At 36.4% G+C, this 27,192-nt stretch overlaps 2 long non-coding RNA genes across 2 annotated transcripts in view; both read left to right on the forward strand.

Annotated features, from left to right (window-relative positions):
* LOC127505720 (uncharacterized) overlaps positions 1 to 27,192 on the forward strand; it is a 426,197-nt gene that overhangs the window by 108,091 nt on the left and 290,914 nt on the right. The gene's annotated exons all lie outside the window — the stretch shown is intronic.
* LOC127505719 (uncharacterized) lies at positions 17,755 to 22,275 on the forward strand. The gene is made up of 3 exons (XR_007927790.1): positions 17,755 to 18,067; positions 19,082 to 19,212; positions 20,747 to 22,275. It is a non-coding gene; the product is annotated as an uncharacterized LOC127505719 (long non-coding RNA).

Here is a 27,192-nt window from a genome sequence, read left to right on the forward strand (position 1 = left end):
TTCCTGATGAATTAAGTATTGTCATATATATATATATATATATATATATATATATATATATAGTTTTTTTTTTTTTTTTTTCTCATTGGAAATCCTTCCCTCGAACATACATATAATTACAGAAGTAAGATACGTTGTAAGCATATAAGCATATGCTTAGCTTGACTGTCATTTTCACTTAAAGCTCAAATACACTAAACAACTTTGCCTATATTTTTGCCCCGACAGAACCAGATTCTGGACAGTAGGAGTTGACAGATTTCACAGACATGTGTGTGTGTGTGTATGATGGGCACAGACTCCAATTTTTAAGGTTCAGACTTTGATTCCATATAGTTAATTTGTCATGTAACTGCTAGCCAATGAGGCCAGTATTTCTGTGTGAGTTTGTTGCACTCTAAAAAATCTTGGGTTATTTTTTTCTATCTAAGTCCGGGGTTGAGCCTTTTGTGTCATTTTTTGAGGGTTATTTTTCCTTTTTTTTCGTAGTTTTTGTGTTACCCAGATCTTGGGTCAGACGTAACAACCCAGGGGTTGAGTTATTTATTGCAGGCTTTTTGCGCCCTCTTCAGGAGAGAACAGTGCAGCTCTGTCAAATTGGTGCATGTCTTCGGTAAAATACAGGTTTGTGTATGTTTTATTTTATCTAAAAATTCGTTATTGTTCTGCATATCGTTTAATTTTATGCAAAGCAACATACAGGGGCGCGATGTGAGTCACCTAAACGAGTGTCGCATCGGTCTCTTCACGCGATGGAACCGCCTGATGCCTTGCATGAAATTGGGTTGTTTTAAACACAGTGTTTTTTAGACTGTGTGTTTGGTATGACTTGAATATATGGTAGTGTGTGATCCTCAGTCGTTTAATGTACGATCCCCTGTTTTTTTTTTATTTTCTCTGTAACCATTTCCAATGTCTGCAAGTGTGATGATGCCTAATGTTTTAAAAGTATCTCTTCAGATTATAAAAGTCGTATTTAGTGTAATCCAGCCTCTAGGAAGCTACAGTTTCAGGGTAGCTTTAACAGCTATTACCCCGTCACTTTGAGGCCTTATCTTTCAAAATTCAAGACACCACCAGTAAGTGGCGTTTGGGGGTGGAGAGGAGAAGGAAGGAAGAGGACGAGAAGAGTGGGGGATTACACCATTCTCTAATCAAACTCGCCTCAGTGCTCTTGTTCAATCAGACACCTGCTATTAAGTTGATAAATACGCTTTTCACAGTGTGGGGCGGCACTCGTTGAGTAGCCCTGGATACCACGCTGCCATCCTAAATCCTCGCGGGCAGGGCTCTAGCCTTTATACACCTCTTTCCCTATTATCTCACATTTCACAGACGGCACCAGAATACGAGCAAATGCCTCGCCAGACCGGGACGTCGCACCATATCGGTGGCACACCACAATCAGGGCTGAGTGCATCCGAGAGCAGGGGTGGCTTTCGCAACTCCATTAGTACTTTGTCTTCCCCTTCTCCCTTTTTATTCCTTTAGTGGTAATGAAGGAAAAACCGTAGAGTGTCTCTTTATGGGGCGAGATGCAACTCGTCCCCCTTAATCTCTTGTCTCGGCTTTTCAGCGACGGCGGGTGCCCCGCGCCATGGCGGCCCGAGAGGATGCCCACCCGCTGGGAATCTTACTCAGCGCGGCGTCAGGCCCACTGCCGCGCCTGATAAACTCTAAATAGGCACCGTCACAAGAGAGTCTCCGTGTGTGTGCGAGACAGCGTTTGCCACATTTCAGGTTTTAAGGGTGCTGCAGGTACAGAAATGTCACACGGCTCCATTGTATGGGCAGGACCATTGTGCAAGAGCATTAGCTGTTCCACTTGTTCTTTCTCTCTCCGCAGGGGTCCGGACACGTCCCTCTGGGTTTCATCACCCCTCGGACACAACGACACCGGCGGCGGCCGTGTAAAGCCGAGCCGGTCGCCTGTGCCGCGCGGTGCGGGGTTGCTTTGTACCGTCACAGTTATAAAAGACGCGAGATCCTCGCGGTTGGTGATCCGTGTTGCTTCTAATGTGCTTTATCTGATCGGTGCGAGACATCTCTTCGGGCTGGTAATCCTGTATATGTCTTTACTTGCAGATTTCTTATTAAAGTAGGTTTGGACTGTTTCCTGTATCTGATCATAGGATTAAGCTCTTCTGATACAAGAACAAATTACAATGATCTTCCATCACCATCCAGACACCCGAATCGGCTCTTTAAAATGCCAAATGTGCTCATCTACACCGAGCATCTGGATAAATGCCCGGTTATCTCCATCTTTTGATCCTCATTTGATGAGTTACTGCTGCCATTACCAAAAGAAAACGTACAGAACACAAATAGTTCTGTGAGTAAGGCGACAGTAACGTTGGAAGAAGTCTCTTATGTTCACCAAAGTGAACCAACTCGTATATATAATTTATTTCAGTGATGCAAAGCTGGATTTTCAGCATCATTACTCCAGACTTCAGTGTCACATGATCCTTCAGAAATCATTCTAATATGCTGATTTGCTGCTCAAGAAACATTTCTTCTGTTGTGCTGCTTCATATTTTTGGTGGAAACTGATACATCTTTTCTTTTGTATTTTTTGATGAATAGAAAGTTCAAAAGGACAGCATTTATTTAAAATTGAATTTTGTAACAATTCTTTACTGTCACTTTTTATCCATTTATGGCATCCTTGCTAAATTAAAGTGTTACTTTCTTAATAAATAATTAAAAAAAAAATATTCATTGACCTAACATTTTTGAATGATGATATATATACGACAAACCTCTTCATCAAGCATTTTTTGATCAATCAAGATATTTCACATTTTCGGGGGCCTTTTTTCCAAACTTGAAACTTTTTCAGTGCATTTGTTGCTAGTATTATTCTATTATAGTATTATATTTTATCTAGATTTCTATATTATGATACACAATAATGTTAGATTATCTTCCATTGTCCAGTTTTTTTTTTTTTTTTTTTTTTTGGAAATGTTTCCATACCATAGGTTGAAAATGGACAAACCCAGTGATTGTCCAACATGCTGGTTAGTTTTATTTAACTCAACTATTGATTAAAAATGACTATATGGCTGGCTTACAATGAACCCAAAATAGGTTGGAAATTAAAATCAGACACATAATTACTAGAGGCAACAATAATAATCAAAAGGTGAACATTTATTAATAAGCAGTTTAATAAAAGTTTATTGTTTAAATATTATTCATGTAACATTAATAAATGTTCATATATTAATTTCCAACATACTCTAGCTTCATTTTAAGCAAGCAATAGAGTAATTTTTAAACAATAGTTGAGTTAAATAAAACTACACAGTAGTTTGAGCAAACATTTAACCCAATCGCTGGTTTAAAACAACCCAATCGCTGGTTTCAAACAACGCAATCGCTGGTTTAAAACAACGCAATCGCTGGTTTCAAACAACCCATTCGCTGGGTTAAAACAACCCAATTGTTGGGTTAAAACAACCCATTCGCTGGGTTAAAACAACGCAATCGCTGGGTTAAAACAACCCATTCGCTGGGTTAAAACAACCCAATTGTTGGGTTAAAACAACCCATTCGCTGGGTTAAAACAACCCAATCGTTGGGTTAAAAGCTGGGTAATAAATGTTAATTTATTAAACGTATTAATAAGTGTTACTTTCCAACCTATTTTGGATTAATTTTAAGCAAGCAATACAGTGTTTAAACAATAGTTGGGTTAAATAATACTACCCAGCAGGTTGGGCAAACATTTAACCCGACCGCTGGGTTAAAACAACCCAATCGCTAGGTTTGTCCATTTTCAACCCAACTTGGGTTATTTTTGGGTGTAGAATGACCAATATATATATTTTTTTAACGTTTAAAAGTAAATAATTTAATCATCTGTTTGTAGATCATCTTATTTTTGACAAAAAGCAAATGACTGTGAGAAAAACATTATTTGTTATACTTGCATGAAATCTGATTTTCATGTAACTGAAAATCAGTTTCCAGAGATCCATTATAGGTGTTATTACATTTCTACAAAAAAAAATCTGAATAAATATTTGAATTCAAACCGATTTCAGTCAAAACCCACAAGAGAAGCCAAAACGACCAGATCAATTCAAGTGTTGTTTCAATCGTGCTAGTCTTTACATTTCACAGTGAAAATGTTTTTCTCTTAAAACGCCGTTTGGAAAGAGGCAATTTCCCTTGTTTGAGGGTGAAAACATAAAAACAAGAATATCAAGTGTCTGTCGGTCCTCTTCAGACGTTCTCCACATTCTCCTGTTGCTTCAAAGCCAAAATTCATAACTTTGTGGTTAAAGTTCAAACCCTTTGGAAAAAGAAGACGATGAAGGAAAAAAAGGTGGAACAACACTGTATTGGAGTTCAGAAGCTGGAGTTGGCATATGTCACTGATTGAGTTGCACAGTCAAAGGGAGGAGGCGTCTGGCCCATCAGGAGTCTGTTGGCTGGATCTGCTCTCATACTTGAGTGGAATCCATCATGCGTGGAGGGGCCTAACTGGAGCGAGCTCGACCCAGTCCGGGCCAGACTTCAGATAAGTGATCAGCGCCGGGTCTCGGCCACTATATCACCGGCACTGAATGAACAACCCCACGTTGACCCAACCAGGGGAGGAAAACACATGTTCTCCGGCTCGACTGTGGCTGGCTACCTGCAGAGAGGGCTGGGAATTCCTCCAGCGGGAGGCCAAGGGGGTTGCAGAGGAAGAGGAACGCTATCCCTACCGCTCGCTGGGTAGCCATTAGTGTGTCTCTGTGTGTGTGTATGTGCGCACGGAGAGGAGAAATACACGGATGCACATTTCTACAACAGCTTTTCACCCTGAGCCCAACCCGTCGCTGGCGTTTAATTGATATTTGCTGTATGAATTATAGGAACAGGGTTGATGGGAAGGAACAGGATGGAGATGTGGGATCATATATCATTTCAGAAATGATAACAAAGTCCTCTTCTTTAGATCTTGGCATATGTAAATAGATACAAGGGTTATTATAGTTTTGTAAATTTCACTTTTTATTTTGTTTTGTATTCTGATTTTCACTTTTAGTTTAGATTTAATTGTTTATTAAGAGTTTTTGTTTTTGGGAAATATATGTTTCTAATTTAACACATATTTAGTTTTAGTTTAGTTTTCATTACTTTTCAAAGTCTCATTTTATCTATTGTAGTTAATTATTATTATTATTTTTTTTATTTATTTCTTAGGAAAATGAGTAAATTTAGTTTTGTTTATTTTACTTTACTATTATAGTTTTCATTTCTTATAACAGCAACACAAATTGTACAATTATCATATGTCTAAGTGGGTTAGATATGCTTTGGACATTTAATTTAATTTAATTTAATTTTATTTTATTTTATTTTATTTTATTTTATTTTATTTTATTTTATTTTATTTTATTTTTTTAATTTTATTTTGAAAACTAAAGTCATATTCCAATTTATTAAATATTTTATAATTAATTTATGCAGTTTTTGTTTCTAATTAACATGCATTTTAGTTTTAATTTAGTTTTCATTCTTTTGCAAACTCTCATTTTTTTAAATATATTCCTTAATATATAAAAATATAGAATAATAGTTTTCCTTAACAATAACCTTGTTAGATATACAGTGCATATTATATATATATATATATATATATATATATATATATATACACTAGTTACTATTTGTGGGCACTTCTTTGAAATTGCTGAGCTGTTTGACTGTTTGACTATCACAAATCACGTGTTTTTCTTTTGCTCTGCTCAGCGAGGACCATCGTTACCCGTTGATTTTTTATTGTCCGTAAAATTTTCGCCACCCTCTCAACATATGTGGGATATATAGCTGCTTTGTCCATCATCGCCTCCATTTTGGGTTTTTTTAAAAAAAATTTTTTTATTTTTTTTATGGGATATCACTTCCTTTTCATGTTACAATGGCTTAGATCTGTGTATTATATGTTGTTGAATTTGTAGAGACCAGAAAAGGAATATTTGTGTGCTTTTGGAGGAGTAGAGGAGCCATTGAAGCAGGAGGAGTACTGGTCGAATGGAGAGGCTGTCTGTCAGTGGGTGTGGCCAAAGGGAAGAGGCGGGGTATTGAAATGAGCCCAATGAGAGAGAACGGGGAGGGGGCGGTACCTTCGGCCCCAGTTATTTACTTTGACCCTCAATCAATGGGGTGTACTCACAGGGCACATGCCAAACTCCCCAGGCGGGCGGAGCTGCTCTGCCCCTTCCTTCACCTCGACATGCATGTTTCCATTTCAAACACATTTACAACTTCTCATAATACCTCACGGAGAAATCGCTACTTCAGTGATGGTCTGTAGAGCAACGATTGATATTTGCTGTATGCATTATAGGAACAGGGTTTATGGGAAGGAACAGGGTGGATGTGTGGTATCCACAACAAAGTCACCTTATTTTGAACTTTGCAACTGTAGACTGATACAAGGGTTAGCACAGATTAATAGTTGAAAATTTCACTTTTTATTTTGTTTTGTATTCTCATTTACAGTTTTAGTTTTAATTGTTCATAAAGAGCTATTTTGTAGCTCAGGAAATTACCATTTTTAGTTTTGATTGTATTTTGTTTCATTCTTGTAGTTTTTATTCCTTAAAACAGCAACACAAATTGTACCATTAGCCAATGTCTAAGTTGGTTGGGTAGGATTTTTTCATTTTATTTTATTTTAGTTTAGTTTAGTTTAAATTGGTAGAGGTGCTCTGCCCCTTCCTGCACCTTGACATTCATGATTCCATCCTAAAAACGTCTACAATCCCTAATAACACCAGTGCGGTCACACTTTAGATTATGGTCAAATTCTCACTATTAACTTTTTGCCTCAATAAGCTGCTTATTACTGCTTATTAATAGTTAGTAAGGTTGTTAAGTTTAAGTATTGGGTACAATGCTGGGTTAAAAATGACCCAAGTTGGGTTGAAAATGGACAGCGATTAGGCTGTTTTAACCCAGCGGTTGTGTTGTTTTAACCCAGCGAATGGGCTGTTTTACCCCACGGTTGAGTTGTTGTAACCCAGCGGTTGGGTTGTCTTCACCCAGTGATTGGGCTGTTTTGTTGGGTTGTTTTAACCCAGCGATCGGGTTGTTTTAACCCTGCGACTGGGCTGTTTTAACCCAGCGATTGGGCTGTTTTAACCCTGTGATTGGGCTGTTTTAACCCAGCGGTTGGGTTGTTTTAACCCAGCGATTGGGCTGTTTTAACCCTGTGATTGGGCTGTTTTAACCCAGCGGTTGGGTTGTTTTAACCCAGCGATTGGGCTGTTTTAACCCAGCGGTTGGGTTGTTTTATCCCTGTGATTGGGCTGTTTTAACCCAGCGATTGGGCTGTTTTAACCCTGTGATTGGGCTGTTTTAACCCAGCGGTTGGGTTGTTTTAACCCAGCGATCGGGTTAAATGTTTGCCTAACCTGCTGGGTAGTTGTTGTTTTTTTTAACTGAACTATTACTTATAAATTACTGTATTGCTCACTTAAAATGAACCCAATGTATGTTGGAAATTAACATTTATTAACAAGTTTAATAATAAATTGTTTAATAATAATTAAACAAACATTTATTAAACTGCTTATTAATAAATGTTCACCTTTTGATTATTATTGTTGCTTCTAGAAATTATGTATCTTATTTTTAATTCCAACCTATTTTGGATTCATTTTAAGCCAGACATATAGTCATTTTTAAACATTAGTTGAGTTAAATAAAACTGCCAGTATGTTGGGTAAACATTTAACCCAACCGCTGGGTTAAAACAACCCAATCACTGGGTTTGTCCATTTTCAACCCAACTTGGGTTGTTTTTAACCCAGCATTTATTAGAGTGTAGGATTAAGGGATGTAGAATATGGTCATGCAGAATATATGTGTTTTATAAGTACTAATAAACAGTCAATGTCCTAGTAATATGCATGATAATAAGCAACTAATAATTAACAGTGGGAATTCAACCCTAAACTAAAGTGTTACCAAAATCACTACTTCAGTGATGGTCTGTAGTACAACTAACACAAACCAGCAGCTCAGTCCCATCAGATGCAGCTGTTTATTTCTTAACACTGTGGTACTCAATTGGATTTGTTTTGCTATGCTAACTGCACGCGTTCATTTGGTTAGCTGCATTTAATTATTAGCAATTAGCATCATTTTCCCCTATTGACCGTATCAGGACAGATCTGTGATTCATGTTTAGGTTGTGAATGACTAACAAGCACAGTGCCATCATGATCTGGAATAACCTTAAATACGAATTTGCAAAAGCACATTATTAGAGATTTCTTAGGAAGAGGTTAATTGCCTTGGGTATCGCGTCTACGACAGAGTTCGAGGAAAATCGTACTTCCGACGCCGTGCGGTAGCTGGAGGACACAATTATCCAAATCAATTTCAGCAACAAACTCCGCTATTGCAGGAGCCATTAAAATTTAATCCTAAATAAACTTAACATTTGTAATTCGGCGAGACAATTTCATAAACGTGTGTAAAACTATCTGATAAATTATGCATGGCTTCAACTTCAACGCATAAATAAACGAGCAATTAAAAGCAGCATTATGTAGAGGGAAATGGAGAGAGAGGGAAACAGTTTTTCAGATGTTAATTATTCAAATGAGGGACGGAGCTCAACTCTACCTGCCTGCCATTGATGTGATCAAGGTGATTAATATGGCGCTATTAGTACGGTGATCCCATTGCAGTGGCAAGGGACGGCCTTGATTTATTTACTTTGTACAATTAGGCTATGTGATTAGGAGTGCAAACATAATTGGATTTTCAAGACCCGTACGCATGTAATTAAAGCGGCAATGCATCTTCCTTTGTGATCTGAGCTGACGGGCTACTGGGTGAAGGCTGAGTTTAACCCCTGTTAGTGGCGGAAGACGACTCGCGAGCGTCGCCTTGAACGAGGATCAGAGAGCCGCTTCGTGCCGCTTAATTGATTGTACAGTCTTGTCAGAGTGTCACGGAGACAGAAAGAGAGCGATATGAAAGCGTGGGAGAGATAGCTGCGGGGGGAATTACGTCCGCCGCACGCATTGCCCTCGCCGTGGTTAGCCATGACTGGATACAGGCAGGTGAAACCCGCCACGGCGCCACACTGGATACGACACCCCTGTGTTAGAGCAGACGCCAACCGCCTCCATGTCATTTCAATTACCACCTCAGAGCCGCAGCAACCTGAGGAGACGGCGAATCAATGTTTTCACTCATTTACCCGTCCTTAATTAAAACACTGTGGACCTGGATTGTTTGCAAAGCTTCATTTGGCCCTTGTGAAACAGTACAGTTGCTGTACAGAGATGGTAATATCATGGGTATTTACAGGGTACTTCGAAGAATACCATGATACTTTGATATACGCTATGGAATTTACATGGCAGACCTAATCCAATGTAATTTTAGTATTACATTGGATTAGGTGCCATAGTATTAAATGTTTAACATATATAGATATACATGGTACTTTGATATATATCATTATATCATTGTATCTACATGGAAGGCCTACTCAAAAGTAATTAAAAATACCATGGTACTGAATATTTACCATATGTATGTACCATGGCATAACCATTTTATACACCATAGTACCATGTAAAAAATGGTAATATCATGTATTTTAAAAAAAAAATATATCATGGTTCTTACATGGTACCATGTCAAAAAATACCCAGTAATACCATGGTATTTTAGTATATATCATTGTATCTACATGTAGGCTTACTCCAAAGTAATTAAAAAATACCATAGTACTGAATGTTTCCTCATTTATATAATATGATATTTACATACTAGGCCTACCCCAATATAATTAAAATAATATCATGGTCATGTCAAATAAATAGATAAATAAAAATAAAAATAAAAAAATACCTTATTTATTTATTTATTTATTTATTTATTTGTTTGTTTGTTTGTTTGTTTGTTTAAACACAAAAGGCTGCAAGATAATTCCAAAAATACCATGATATTTTTGTATTTTGTTTCAGTAATACTTGTAGTTTTCATTTCTTTAAAACAGCAACACAAATTAACCAATGTCTATGTGGGTTGGGTAGGCTTTATTTTGTTTTGTTTTGTTTTGTTTTGTTTTGTTTTGTTTTGTTTTATTATTTAATTTAATTTAATTTAATTTAATTTAATTTATTGTATATAATACCATGGTATTCATGGTATTATATATGGCACCATTCAATAATACTTTTTTTTTTTTTTTGTAGACAAAAGGCCTACTGCAAGATATTTCCAAAAGTACCATGGTATTATCATGGTACTATTGTCAAAACAAATCTCCAGGTACTGAATGATTACCACATATATATACCATGGTAAAATGTACAAAACCTAGTATTACAATGGTAATATGATATATACCATGGCATTTACATATTGATATTTCAAAACGCTTCAAATAATTCTAAATTGTTAACATAGTAAATAATACCATCATACTTTTTTTTTTTTTTTTTTTGTTAGAATGCCAATTTGCTTAATTTAAATAAATAAATAATCACCAGTCTTCCAGAGAATGAAATCTTTTGTGCTAACCATGACAAAGAATCTTTTTCTGTTGTTGAATTCTCGCAGTATGCGACACGAAGTAGAGGTTTGTGACCAGCGGTTGCAGGATTGGACACATTTTGAGTTTAAAGGGGGACGGCTCTGAGTCAGCTGGGCATCCAGTGTGATTGCCGGCCCCGGGCCCTCAATGGAAAGTTGTGGAGAGAAGCTGTGGTTGCCAGGCACCTCCTGAGGTGACTCTATCAGAGCCAGTCAAGCCTGAAATCAATCACTCAAACCTATCAAAGGCTGCCCTGCCCCGCCATTGTGAACCAGCCATCTGGGCCTCTGCATACTGTCTGCGTTAGCTTCAGTGTGTGTGTGTGTGTATCTGCATGTGTAACTAAATGAATAGAGGGGTTTATGACAGTTACCACCATTGCACACAGGTTTTTGCGTTCACTTCACGCTCATTCATGGCACTTCTAGGATGGACAGTGACATAATAGCTGAAGACTACAGTTGACGTGCATTAGGAACCCCAGTATTTGGCATCAAGGTCTGCTGTTCAGCTCCCTAACCAGCTGCAAGGGTGATGGGGCCGGCCACGGGCAGCTCTCCTAGGCCTGCCGCTGACCAAACCAACTAACTGTCCTGCTGCAGAACATGCGGGACAGGGCTAAACGCACAGCGTCCGCCATTGGAGGGCAGTAGAACACAGAGCATCTATCAGTGCGTCTTTCTCTCACACATTGTGCTCTGACTAGGGGCCGCTCACAGCGGAGCCAAAGCCTGGAAGGACTGCGGAGAGGTCAGGTCGGTGGACGCGTTGGTAGCGGCTGACGAAAATCTGTGAAAATTGAAATATTCTTTAGCATTGCAGGTTTCGGAGACGTTATTACGTGTGTTAGCTCTCTTTTACGTACATTATGAAATAACTCTGCAGTTGCTCTTCCTTGAAATTTATGGAAGAGCCTTAGTTTTGTTTGAATTGGATGGATCTGCATTTTTATGGCATTTCCCGCAGCTCCAACTGCAATCAGAAAATGCTAATTTTATGACCAACTGTATTTTCTGCGATGGCACTTGGAAAGATCAAAGCTATTACAAAATGAACCTAACACAGCGGAGGTGCGTGCAGTTTATTACTCCGGTCGGAATGTAATATAGACAATCCCTCAAAACCTCCCCGAGACGAGCGCAGACGGACACACACATACACTCCGGATTCAAAGCGCTGCTGTCCCTGATCAATGATTCAATAAGTCTGACACCTTTCTGCTCTAATACCTGCTCTGAAAATCCCCTTATATTCATTGGGCTGATCATCTATTATTCCATAAATTGAGATATAAAGCCTAGTTTATCTCTGTTCAGAATTGGATTACTTGTACACGGCCATGGTGGTAAATCCTTTATCGGATAATATCAGTGTTTTAATGGCAAATCTAATTTTATTCAGCAATCTGTGTGTTTAGTATGGATCATTAATACCGTGATCCTGAAACGTCCTTCCTTTTTCTTTCATGAGAAATACTAAATAATCTATCTATCTATCTATCTATCTATCTATCTATCAAGACCTAATTTAATTCTAAAAGACAAATAAAAATTTATGATTTTATATTTCAACACTTTTTACCATTTTTACAAATAAAATGTAGGGAAAAAAACAATTCAGTCTGTAGCTGTTTGTCATTTGACTGTATATTGTATTAAATATTTCAGTTTTGCTCTTTTATTGTTTATTTGCCACCTCTGTAAAGTATAAAAATAAATAAATAAATAAATAAATAAATAAATTGTAATACACATGTTATTACATAGTTATTACATATTAGTTAATACATTTATAATTTAAACTCGCATACATTAATATTTGAAAAACCTGCTGCTTAAACAAAAACCTCTTCTTCAAAACTATAAAAAAAAAAATGAGTGGGTTATAACTTTTTCATTTCAACAATGACATAACACAACAAGGTAATAATATATATTTGAAAATATAATTTGCAAAAAAGTTTATGTTTAAAATGTTTAAAATGGTTAAGTACCACAAATGTCTCTTAATGTGAGCTTATAGCGATATGCAGAAATAAACAAAAGCATTTTATAATACAAAACTTCACTTAAATTTAATTTTCAAGTAAAAGATGTCTGCTCCTGTATATGTGTGTATATTTTTTTTGTCTCAGTTCATTTCGTGGTGTGTAGCACTAAGCTGCGGCCCGTTCAAAGTCCCGAGTGCAATGTTTCAGAGCTGACCTGCTCTTTTATGTACACGCTAACTCCTCGCTGTGAGGGGGTCCCAGAGTTAAGAAACTCACTTAGACAGACTTCTGTACACTTTAACAGAACACTTTATAGCCAGAATACACTGTCCCAAAGCCCAGCCGCAGAATATTCAGTTGTTTGTTCGGAGATTTAGTTGTTATTCTTAGATATTGATTTTATTTACTTCACTCTATTCAGTTTAAACTCTAAATATTGTGTAAATCTACACTATAAAAAAAAAATGCTGGGTTGTTTCAACCCATGTTTGGGTCACATATGGGTTTAAAAATTTAATTAATTGTCCATATTTGACCCAAAACATACAAACAAACGAGTACATTTCACAGGTTATTTTTGGTCTTTAACTACACTCTAATAAATCTAGGATAAAAACAACCCAAGTTGGGTTGAAAATGGAGAAACCCAGTGACTGGGTTGTTTTAACCCAGCAGTTGGGTTAAATGTTTGCCCAATGTGCTGGGCAGTTTTATTTAACCCAACTATTGTTTAAAAATGACTATATGGCTGGCTTAAAATGAACCCAAAATAGGTTGGAAATTAAAAATAAGACACATAATTACTAGAAGCAACAATAATAATCAAAAGGTGAACATTTATTAATGAGCAATTTAATAAATGTTTATTGTATTCTATTGAATTCATTATTATTCATTTAACTTAATAAAGTTAATTTATTAAACATATTAATAAATGTTTATTTCCAACATACTTTGTATGTAATTTTTAAACAATAGTTGAGTTAAATAAAACTGCCGAGCATGTTATTGATTTAAACATTTAACCCAATCGCTGGGTTAAAACAACTCATTCGCTGGGTTAAAACAACCCAATTGCTGGGTTTGTCCATTTTTAACCCAACTTGGGTTGTTTTTAATCCAGCATTTTTAGTGTACTATGTAGACACATAATAATAATAATTGTCAGGTACAATGTTGTGCTCATGTTGTATAGCAAAATACTTTTTGCTGCTGTTAAGGTAGGATATTGGTAGGTTCGGGACAGGTTTGGTGGTTTAGTTAGGTTTAACAGTGTAATTACAATGTAATTATGTAATTATTACAATGTAATATATAAAGATGCAATTACAGCAGGTTTTTTTTTATGTAAGTACAATGTAAAAATATGTATGTGCACAATAAGTGCATTGTATCAAAAGATTAATTCAAGTGTTAGTACATAATATAAAGTGGGATCAAATTTTCAACCGTAGGTCCTAAAAAATATAAATGGGATAGTTAAAAGAGGACATTATCCTATAAACACAAACACTGAGAGTAAGAATACTTATAAGAACACATCTAACGGGCTTTTCTTTTTGTATTTTAAGTAAAATCAATTAAAGCTACAGCAATAAGAAAACAAAGTGAGAAAGAGTGAATAAGAAAAACCTTAAAAGGAACACAGAGAGCAAGAGAGAAAGAGAGAGAGAAGCAAAACCTGTATAATAAAGGCAACATTTTCAAACATGGTTGCCATGTTTACAAGTGCCAGAGGGCAAAGCAGGACCTTTATTTCCCTCCTGCTAATTGTTTGATTTCTGTGCCACTTGAGAGTCAAGCATTGTGGTGAGGGAGCGGAGGAAAGAGAGCGAAAGAAAAAAGAGAAAGTGAGAGAGAGAGCAAATTTGCAGAGATCACACATTGCCCCTTCTTCATTTGTCTGTAACATGACGATAGCTTGAGGCATGTTTCTCTCTGGAGCTTCGCAGAAATACCAAGCGGTGAAATCCCCTGTCGCTTGCCTCTCAGCTCACAACACACACACACACACACACACACACACACACACACACACACATCCTCGATATGCCACAAGCGCTTTGTTCTGATAGCTACACAAACTCGCAACACTATAATGCAACCGCGGTGATAACGAACTACGGTATGAAGTGGAGGTTTTGGTTCATTTCATTAAGAGTGCTCGAGATGGACTCTCGCGCACAGATGCATGTTGGGTAGATGGCTGAGCTGGATGCACGGCGTGATCTTTAATGCTCCACGCCATCTCCCCATGACATTGAGGCTGTCATCGGTCTGTTTCCGTGGAGATATTGTTGTCTCCTCCTGTGCTGATCTTGGTTTCTGCTACGGCAGGAGGTGCCTCTTAAAGTTCCTGTTAGCGAGTTACCGTGCAAGAGACAACACATTTAAGACAATCCACACAGCTGGATGGAGAGACAGGCCGCTGGAAACCGACAAAAAAAAAAGAACCAGGAAAATCCTGGACATGAAACACGGCATCGATGTGGAAAAAAAGCTGCCGAGGCCTTATCGTCTTGCGCTTATTATCATGCAAATAAACATTAATCAAAAGACAAGGAGATTGTTTTAATCGGATTGCACTTTCTGAGGCTGTTTTTGTTCGCTGCTGCCTTCCGAACCCGGGACAACACCGGGAACAAAAAGCTAGCGGTGGGTCGGTGAAACTCCAGGCGGTTTTCTCTAGTGAATCTCGCGACGGGGCACGGCTCCATCGTCACAGCTCACCTCCAGACCTGAACGCTGTCTCTTTAAATTAGCCGGGTGGGAGGGGGGACGCTAATGACAATCAGTGGGTCTCTGTCTGTTGCCCCTGACAAGCAGAACCCTATAGGAGATGAAACGAAAAAATGAACTTTTTAGCCCCACTAAAACAACATGATAAAGCGGCTATGGATTGTGGATTAGCGCTCGCTGTTCATTGTCGGAGCATCCACAGTAATTAAAACAGCAAATGATCCAGCAGGGAGCTGAGGATATATATAAATAAACGTATAGAAAACGCACAGCATCAATCTACAATATGTCTTTAACATTGTCGGGGAGCTGCTTTGAAACCGCAGACTGCCAAAACACAAGCTACTCGTAATTTTTAAACAGTTCAGCTCAGCTAGCCTTTTGAGAAAGTCGCTAATTAATAAAAGTTAAGCTAAAATTAAATGAAATTTTTTAAATGAGTAATATATTTTTTAATTATGCAGGTTATATAAATTATTATTATATAATTTATAATTTACTGGCTCCAAAATAATGAGAATGTCAGATATGGTGACTGTAATCATAAATTTTGAGTTAGTAATATTAATAGTAGTATTTAACTAAATATGTACAAAAACAAAAAACAAAAAAAACAATTCCAACAGGGAGTTAGTGAATTATTTTTTGACGAAATAAAACATCTGATCAAACTGATTCGCTAACATAAATTGGACTACAAGAAGAGTGTTTGTATAATTTGGTGTTGTGACACTGTTAATATTGCTAGAATTTGTTTCAATGCTTGTGTTTTTCATTTACCAATAACAGAATTTAAAGTCGTTAACAATAACTTATTTTTTTTGTAAAAGAATGAACCATGTAGCTGTTTTGTTTTGTCATGCTACTACCTAACTGTAATTGGAAAAGCTACTGTCACTCTATTGAAAATATTGCAGAGTTGCTAAAAGCAAATATTCATGATGAATATTTGCTGCAATATCCATGTGCGATTAGTATGTTCAGAACAATGCAAAAGAAATGACAGACAGGCTGGCATTTACAAAAAAATAAGTATACTTCATGTTATTAAGTATGTGAAGTTCAAGTATATTTTTAAGTACTTTATGTAGTACGTATACTAATATCAATGTACTAGTAGTGTATTTGTAAATTTACTATTTCAGTACTACTCGGGACTAAATTGGCCCAGTTTTTAGTGTATAAAAGTATACTTTTAAGTATGTAGCTACTTTAAAGGGTTAGTTCACCCAAAAATGAAAATAATGTCATTTATTACTCACCCTTATGGCGTTCCACACCCGTAAGACCTTCGTTGATCTTCGGAACGCAAATTGAGATATTTTTGTTTAAATCCGATGGCTCAGTGAGGCCTGCATAGCCAGCAATGACATTTCCTCTCTCAAGATCCATAAAGGTACTAAAAACATATTTAAATCAGTTCATGTGAGTACAGTGGTTCAATATTAATATTATAAAGCGAGGAGAATATTTTTGGTGCGCCAAAAAAAACAAAATAATGAATTATTTAGTGATGGCCGATTTCAAAACACTGCTTCATGAAGCTTCGGAGCGTTATGAATCAGTGTGTCGAATCCGCAGTTTGGAGCTCCAAAGTCATGTGATTTCAGCAGTTTGGCGGTTTGACACGCGATCCGAATCATGATTCGACACGCTGATTCATTATGCTCCGAAGCTTCATGAAGCAGTGTTTTGAAATCGGCCATCACTAAATAAGTCGTTATTTTGTTTTTTTGGCGCACCAAAAATATTCTCCTCGCTTTATAATATTAATATTGAACCACTGTACTCACATGAACTGATTTAAATATGTTTTTAGTACATTAATGGATCTTGAGAGAGGAAATGTCATTGCTGGCTATGCAGGCCTCACTGAGCCATCGGATTTAAACAAAAATATCTTAATTTGTGTTGCGAAGATCAACGAAGGTCTTATGGGTGTAAAACGGCACGAGGGTGAGTAATTAATGACAGAATTTTCATTTTTGGGTGAACTAACCCTTTAACTCTTTCCCCGCCAGTTTTTTTTTGTTATTTTTTGTTTTTTGTTTGTTTTTGTTGCCAGCCAGCCAATTTTGATCATTTTTACAAATCTTTCATGGTGCCAAAAATATTTTGTTTGTTTGCGTATCTGAAAAAAAAAAAAAAAAAATATATATATATATATATATATATAAATATATAAATATATATATATATATATATATATATATATATATATACACACATATATGTATATATATATATATATATATATATATATATATATATATATATATATACACACATATATGTATGTATATATATATATATATATATATACACATACATGTGTGTATATATATATATATATATATATTGTGGGTAGGCATTGTTTAAAAAGCAGCATTTTTAACAAAAAGCTAAGAAAATCGTGTTTTTGTCAGTCTTTGTCTGGATCGGATTCAGAACGATGATCAAATCCTAGATGCAGTAAATTGCATCCATCAACGCCTCCAAAGCTTCACAGTCATATACCTCTTCATGGTTCCACATTTCATTCAGTAACATTAGGCAGTTTTGATTTATATGCTACTTAATGTTTGATGATCACTTTTTTTTTTTTTACATGTGCATAAGCAATGCTTCTACTGCTTGTTTCTGCTTCTTCTTCGCCTGTGTTTTGATCAGGAGATTCTGTACTCTTTCAGAAGATGCGTGATAGCGCCCCCTACCTATAACAGTGAAAGCATGGATTGCCGGAAAATTCCATCAGTGGCGAGGAAAGAGTTAAGTAGATTTAAAATAAATTCCTATGTACACTACCAGTGGACTACACAAAAATTCACATACTCAGAAGTAGGAACATATCTGTTTTCTTTATAAATCAATATTTTCAAACAATGTAGGTTTATAAGAGAGTGTGTAAAACTATGTGAAAGAAGTATTCAATAGGCTATTCAGTCATAAGATTAAAGAACTACAAGTCAAGTATACTTGGAATACGTAAATATGCTTTTAAATATATCTTGATCAAAAGATTGAGTACATGTATAGTCCAAATATACCTTTCTGTCAGTATAAGCCAAGTATACTTAAGTGTCATTTTAAGTATATTTCTGAGAAGTACATAAAAAGTAGCCTGAAAGCACACTTTTCATATTTTTAGTTTAAAAGAAGTATACTAATAGCACTATTTTCTTGTAAGGGTGATACACAAAGCAGTGCTGTTCAACTTTCCATTCCGGACACACTAAAGGAAGCCAAGCAGAATTGGTCTGTTTCCAAACAGCCGTTCAACCTATTTAACCAATCCCATACAGATTTTTGTTTTGCATAGCATTTATCAAACTACACCAAAGAGCTATCTATCATTATCCATCTCCACTGCAACTTACAGTACGGATTCTGCAATTCAAGTGCCACCAAGTTAGTATAGTGCATCAGAAATTGTATACTAAGTACTACATTTAAAAAAGAACTAACTTTGTGACTGTTAAAAAAGTTCATGAATGAAATGTTGCCAGAATTGTGTCGTCATGAGCTGAATCGCTTTACTGTCATTCACAACTCCTCTCCCATGGCCTCATGGGATGGATTACACTTTATTTCGATAGTCCACTCTAGACATTCTGCTAACTATACTGTAAGTGAGTTTGCAACTACATGTCAACTAACTCTCAAAAGAGTATTAGTTTAGGGTTAAACCTTGTTTATATGTTCCCCTTTTAAGCATCCGATGACTGTACACACACCTCAAATGGACGAGGTGTTTAAACTTGTACTATTCTTTGAAACGACAGGGGGCGACTTGGAGTAATTGTCCTCCAAACCATCAGGAAGCAGCAGTGAGAAGAAGTAAGGTGCTCAAAACTTCAAGTATCTTTGGCAGGACTCAGAAGGGGCTGTCAACAGTAGTGCTGCAAACTCCAAAGTAATTGAACAGTGTTGTTGTTGTCTTGTGTGTCTATTTTTTTTTTTTTTTCATGCTTATATATATATATATTATTGATGCAAAAGTCCTTTGTAAACCTAGTTTTTGTATTTACTCTTGTTTTATAAAAGGTACCAAAATGCTCATAAAACAATCCCTAATCGTATTATAGTCTATTTAAGGTTCATCTCTGTCCAGGACGCTAACATTTCTTTACGTATAAACTGATTAGGTTGTCAATTTGGAGGACACACGTGACAATGTTTGTTGTTAGTACACTTCACCAAACTTACACTACAAAAGAATCAAAGAATCATGTAAAAACCAGTAAAACTTGAAATTATTACTTGTGACATTAGAACAAAATATATAGATATGAGAACCAATTAAATTAAACAACAATCTCTTAAAGGGATAGTTCACACAAAAATGAAAATTCTGTCATCATTTATTCACCCTCAAATTGTTCCAAACTTGTATGAATTTCTTTCTCCTGTTGGACATATCATGAAAATCTGACTTTTTCTGCATTTAAGTGTTATAATCGGGTCCCCGGTGCATCCACCAACCCTGAAAATGAAAAAGGACATCCCCTAGTGACGTAAGAAGGGGATCTTACTATAAAATCACCACCCCTTAATCCACATGTTTCCAACCACGGTGCTGCCATTTTGTTTTCGCAAGCGACAGTTTCCACTTCTTTAGAGATTAGGAAGAGTTGTTGTAGTAGAGTGTTGTTTACACCAGACTGCTTCACAAACGAGGATCAATTCAACACTGGATTTGCACAAAAGATTAACATGACGGCACATGCTAGTCGATGAGTTGAATCAACTCCACAGCAACTACATAAATTTATCCACTAACCATTCAGAAACGTCCAGTTTCATTCTAAAAGTTGTAACTTCTTCCTGAGTCTCTCCATCAGTGTCGACTCCGGTTTGAACAATGTAAGGCTGAACACTGTTACTGACAATCCTCATTTCGGCTGCGTGAGATTCTCCAGCTTTGTTGTTGTTGAGCAACCGAAGCACGAGCTGTTAAAGCTCCGCCCTCTTCTGGAAAGGGGGCCGGGAGCAGCAGCTCATTTGCATTTAAAGGGACACACACAAAAATTGTGTGTTTTTGCTCACACCCAAATAGGTGCAAATTTGACAAGCTATAATAAATGATCTGTGGAGTATTTTGAGCTGAAACTTCCACCAGACACCAGAGACGTATATTACATCTCGTGAAAAGAGGCATAATAGGTCCCCTTTAACATCTGTTGATTCAAATGAAAATGTTTATTGTACTGAATATTTGTGGCAAACATTCATCTTGGTGTTAACACCGGTTTGTCCACTGATGTGTTTTTGTTCCCTCTTAGCCACTATGAAAGATTCATGAAAAAATGATCCTTTTGTACCACTTAGTAAAATAAATAAATAACTAAACATGAAAACAGTCTGTGTTAAAAGACTTCTAATAAAACTGATGGAGGTCAGAGGAAGGTAAAGTGTAACACTAACATTTTTTTGTGTGTGTGTTTCAGAAGGTTACTGACTGACTTTTCCCATGTAGCAGTGGGTGCAGCGCGACAGATGCCCCTGCCAGTTTTGGTGCCTGGGCCCCGTCAGCTGCCAGCAGGCCCCTAATCCTTCCTAATGGGGATTGTCTTTTCACCGCTAATTTAAACCCTCAAACCACGGGACTGCCTCAACCTGAAAGCGTTCAATCCCAGCAGCCCTCCACTACCCCACAGCCCCTCACCCCTTCGCTGGGCCCAAGCTCCACTCAGGCCTGGGGCCCTCCAATGCCTCTGCAACAACACCACCTTTCTGTCATTCCACATGCTGATTGTATTAATCTTATCTCCGTTTAATTACATTTTTCAGGACTCTTGCCGTCTGCCATCTTTGCTCGCAGTGGGAGTTACTGAGAGGCCCTCATTTCACATGCCATCTCATTTGGGTTCAAAAATCCCTGACACAAGACACCCGACCTCACTGAAAAGATGGAAAAAAAAGTGATTTATTAAAAGCGTGAAGTTGAACACAAAACTTTTCATGTTTACATGCAAATATGTTAGAAATGGGAATCATAAGGAAATTTCTGATTACACTTAACCCATTACATAAAGATTTCATACACAGTTCTTTTAATACTTTTGAAGAAACTCTTACCCCAATAATTGGTCCTATAGTAAACAAATATTTTTTATGCCAACACATCCAGCCATCCATCCATCCAGATGTCTGAAACTTTGTATACATTTCTGCTGTTTATTGCCTCCTTAAGATGAACCACTTGTTGTATTCCTTATTTGTAAGTCGCTTTGGATAAAAGTGTCTGCTAACTGAATAAATGTAAATACTATAACCTAACCCTAACCCATATCCTAACAGAAAACTTTATTTTCTGTTAGGATATGGGTTTTCCCAAGGATGTGTTCACACTTAGCAGGCTTGGTTTGATTAAAATGAACCCTGGTACGATTGCTTTGTTAGTGCGGTTCTTTGGAATAAGTGTGAACGCTGCCATCCGAATGCTGGTGCACACCAAACAAGCGAGACGAGACCCACCATTTCAATGGGACTCGGTCCACTTCCAAACGAACTGTGGTGCGATTCAACTGAAATAGGAACGGAACATGGACCAAAAACATCACTTTATAAATGAACGCGTAAATGCTGACTTCAGTAACCTCCGTGTTTACTTCCGTATAATTCCGTGCTGCGCTGTCTTTGTTATTTTTCTTTTGCGCATGTGGGTCAGTTCAGGATTGTGCCAGAATTGTGTGTTATAAAGTCAGAATTGTGTGATTAGCCTCTGGTTTCACAGAGATGGCTTAAGCTAATCCTAGACTAAAATGCACGGTTGAATTGTGTGATATGAAGTCAGAATTGCGAGATATAAAGTCAGAATTACGTGTTATAAAGTCAGAGTTGTGAGATATAAAGTCAGAATTGCGAGATATAAGGTCAGAATTGCGAGTTATAAATTCAGAATTGTGTGATATAAAGTCAGAATTGCGAGATATAAAGTCAGAATTGCGTGATATAAAATCAGATTTGCGAGATATAAAGTCAGAATTGTGAGTTATAAAGTCAGAATTGTGAGTGATAAAGTCAGAATTGTGAGTGATAAAGTCAGAATTGCGAGATATAAAGTCAGAATTGTGAGTGATAAAGTCAGAATTGCGAGATATAAAGTCAGAATTGCGTGATATAAAGTCAGAATTGTGAGATATAGAGTCAGAATTGCGTGATATAAAGTCAGAATTGTGTGATATAAAGTCAGAATTGTGTGATATAAAGTCAGAATTGCGAGATAAAAGTCAGAATTGCGAGATAAAAGTCAGAATTGCGAGATAAAAGTCAGAATTGCGAGATATAAAGTCAGAATTGCGTGATATAAAGTCAGAATTGTGAGATATAGAGTCAGAATTGCGTGATATAAAGTCAGAATTGTGTGATATAAAGTCAGAATTGTGTGATATAAAGTCAGAGTTGCGAGATATAAAGTCAGAATTGTGAGTTATAAAGTGAGAATTGGGAGTGATAAAGTCAGAATTGTGAGTGATAAAGTCAGAATTGCGAGATATAAAGTCAGAATTGTGAGTGATAAAGTCAGAATTGCGAGATATAAAGTCAGAATTGCGTGATATAAAGTCAGAATTGTGAGATATAAAGTCAGAATTGCGTGATATAAAGTCAGAATTGTGTGATATAAAGTCAGAATTGCGAGATAAAAGTCAGAATTGCGAGATAAAAGTCAGAATTGCGAGATATAAAGTCAGAATTGTGTGATATAAAGTCAGAATTGTGTGATATAAAGTCAGAATTGTGTGATATAAAGTCAGAATTGCGAGATATAAAGTCAGAATTGCGAGTTATAAAGTCAGAGTTGCGTGATATAAAGTCAGAATTGCGTGATATAAAGTCAGAATCGCGAGTTATAAAGTCAGAATTGCGTGATATAAAGTCAGAATTGCGTGATATAAAGTCAGAATCGCGAGTTATAAAGTCAGAATCGCGAGTTATAAAGTCAGAATTGCGAGTTATAAAGTCAGAATTGTGTGATATAAAGTCAGAGTCGCGTGATATAAAGTCAGAATTGTGAGATATAAAGTCAGAATTGTGTGATATAAAGTCAGAATTGAGTGATATAAAGTCAGAATTGAGTGATATAAAGTCAGAATTGCGAGATATAAAGTCAGAATTGCGTGATATAAAGTCAGAATTGTGTGATATAAAGTCAGAATTGAGTGATATAAAGTCAGAATTGCGAGATATAAAGTCAGAATTGCGTGATATAAAGTCAGAATTGAGTGATATAAAGTCAGAATTGAGAGATATAAAGTCAGAATTGCGTGATATAAAGTCAGAATTGAGTGATATAAAGTCAGAATTGTGAGATATAAAGTCAGAATTGCGTGATATAAAGTCAGAATTGAGTGATATAAAGTCAGAATTGAGTGATATAAAGTCAGAATTGCGAGATATAAAGTCAGAATTACGTGATATAAAGTCAGAATTGAGTGATATAAAGTCAGAATTGAGTGATATAAAGTCAGAATTGCGAGATATAAAGTCAGAATTGCGTGATATAAAGTCAGAATTGAGTGATATAAAGTCAGAATTGTGAGATATAAAGTCAGAATTGTGTGATATAAAGTCAGAATTGTGAGATAACAATAAGTTACCAGTTAATTTCAAATCAGATGTGTGGTTCTCGTTCAAATGTGTCACATATTCATTCAGAAAACCTGACTGACTCCGTGAACAAGCCTGTCATTAGACTGATTTCTGAATCTTTTTGACCAATTCATTAAAGAGAACCTTCATAAAAACATACGGCTCGTTATTAAAAAATGGAATGTTTCACTGGAAGTTGCATTAAGTGAACATACAGCAGATTCATAGTGAGTAATGACATGTGCACCTCTAATGTACAATCTGTGTACAGTTGTGAGAGAAAAAAAAAAATGACATTGATAAACAAGGCGACACTTGAGTGCTCTTGAGTCTTTCATTTGAAGACGCAACGGCAGATTCTGTGCAGAGACAGGTGGGTTTAATTGCGTGATGTCTAATTTGGGCCTGTTAGAGGAACGTGTGTATGTGTCAATGCGTGCGCATGTACGTATGTGTGTGTGTGTAGTCCAGATTAACACGAGCAGCATAACAGGTGTGCCAGTGATTTACGCTCAGCCTAATTAACCCGTTCTGCCAAGGAGAGAGTGGGGAAAAATCTCATGATTACCATGCAATCAGAAATAGTCTATTTTTCCCCCTCTCGCTCTTTTTGAGCAAATAAACAACCTGCCAGCTGATCAAATACAGGAGAATGTCAGTAATTGCGCTTTCTGGAATGTTTTATGCTAGGAACATCACTCTGGCATGAGGCAAAGGGTTACTTTAAAAATGTATTCAAGTACAAATTACTAATTACTTGCTAAAAATTTAATCATAATCAAATTTAAATATCACAGCGTGGCAGTAATGAAACTGGATTACTTTTAATTACTTTTTAGATTACTTATACATATGCATATGAAAATTCACAGAAAATGTTCAGGATTCTATGCATTGAGAGATATATGCAATGAGAGCTGTGTTTATATCTAGTATAGCAGACTAGTCAAATTGCGAAGGTTGTGATTTAATTAAATAAATATGTTCTACCGGTTTCAGAGTGAAGCAAGGCACTGTGTTCATTTACATGTGTGCAGCTTATGATACAGTGTTTCAGCATTTCAGAGTGGCTTTTTTCATTTACTGTGAATCGAACAAGTTTAACATGCCGAAAAACCATATCATGAGCAGCAGGTGTGTAAAATATCTAGCTTCCTCCAGACCGCCTTCCGTATATTCAACGTAAGTATGGAAGGCATAGGACGTAGCATAAGCGTTTTGAACTGCAAGAGTTTTACACTTTATTCCTAAGTTGATTACGGAAGGCGGTCTGGCGGAAACTAGATATTTTACTTCATAACTTCTTAAATATGGATTTTTTTCTTAAACAAATGCATCACTTCACTTCAGAAGGCATTTATTAACCCCCTAGAGCAATGTGGAGTATGTTTATAATCGATAGATGCACTTTCTTGTGGACATACAGCGGAAGCTTTTTGAAGATTACGGAAAGCGGAAGCACGTGCAAGGCGATCATTTGTGTTTATAAAGCATATACATTTGTATTTTTTTTAGAAAATGACCGATCGTTTCGCTAGATAAGACCCTTATTCCTCGTCTGGTATCGTTTAAAGCCCTTTGAAGCTGCACTGAAACTGTCATTTTGACCTTCAACCGTTTGGAGAGACCATTGAAGTCCACTATAAGGAGAATAATCCTGGAATGTTTTCATCAAAAACCTTAATTTCTTTTCGACCGAAGAAAAAAAGACATCTTGGATGACATGGGGGTAAGTAAATTATCAGGAAAATTTTATTTGAAAGTGGACTAATCCTTTAAACCACACACCTCACGTACCGGATGCCGTGCGCAAGGCAGTTGGACATAGTCGTGTAGTAGAGGTAAAAAATGATATAAATATTGTTCAGTTTCTCACACAAACCGATCGTTTCGTGTCTTAGGACATCAATGTGTCGTCACGAGCCGCAGGGTTTAATTTGGATTTGTCTGTGCATGTTTTTTTGACTCTTATAGATGGAGTTCCCATTGACATGCATTATACGACCGACAGACCGCAACGGTTGGAGTTAAAAAATCATCATTTGTGTTCTACTGAAGAAACAAAGTCATCTACATCTTGGATACCCTGGGGGTAAGCAGATAAACATCAAATTTTCATTTTTGGGTGAACTATCCCTTTAAGTAAATGCATGGTTGCAAGTTAAAAATGTATTGTTTTAATTAAACCTTTTAAGTTCCAAACATTATTTTGTAGAGTTCTGTTGACATAATAATGTTGATCATTACATCAACTTAATATCGTCTGTAATTTAAACTCAAATTTCTGCGTTAATTTTTTTGTTTTTTAGGAAATACCTGTTTAATGCTGTTATGTTTGACATTTAAAAGAATTTCTGTAATGTAGAATTTTTTTGTGGTTATCATTGTGCTGAAGAGTAGATACATGAAGGTAAACACTACATTGACTCTATAAGCAATGACTGTGCTAATGCCAGTTACAAGTAATATCTTACTTGTTCATTAAATATACATGTTAAATAAGTTATGTTAGCATATGCTATGATAGCTGTTGATTTGAACTGAAATAGAGAAGATTAACTGGTTACAGAGCTACAACTCTGGTAGTTGGAGCAATTTATTTTTTTCAACTTAAATTTTTTTGTTTATGCTACATTAAGTTCCTCTAACTCAATGTAGCTTGTTGGTGGAACATAAATTCACTCAAAGATGTCAAACAACTCTGTTGTAAAAGTGTTGTAAGGTGAGTAAGTGAGTATTTTATTGAACAGATAAATTGCCATATGTAGCTCTCTAACAATGTTCATGTAACATGTAAAACATTATCTATTGTGAAGCTCATATTCATTATGGTTGTTGTAGAGCTGTGCTGGAAGTTATTTTCAAGGAAGTGCTCTGTATATATTATGTTACAGTAACGCCTTCAGATAAACTGGTTTCCATCTAAACTGGTTATATCTCTTAAGCCTAATAGTGAATGTTTTAAGAGAAGTAGGATCATCTCTCTTTCTTTTTTTTTACTTATGAGAAAGAACCATAATTATCCGCACAGTCAGAGCCAAAGCACAACCAAAACCATGTCCTTCCACAAAATTCATGCAGTTTTTTTTTTTTTTTTTACCGCTAGAGGGCCAAAAGTTACATAGTGTCCCTTTAAAAACCACAGTAAAATTCTCTGTGCAGATGTATTACCCAACAAAATCACCCCAAACTTTCTAGAATTACTAATTCTTTTAAAATATATTTATTCAATTCATCTGGTGAAAATCCCTTTTTCATATCACAATATATATTGCAAATAAATAAATAAATAGCAATGTCA

Source organism: Ctenopharyngodon idella, chromosome 23 (genome assembly GCF_019924925.1).
Source record: "Ctenopharyngodon idella isolate HZGC_01 chromosome 23, HZGC01, whole genome shotgun sequence".
Taxonomy (NCBI): Eukaryota; Metazoa; Chordata; class Actinopteri; order Cypriniformes; family Xenocyprididae; genus Ctenopharyngodon; species Ctenopharyngodon idella.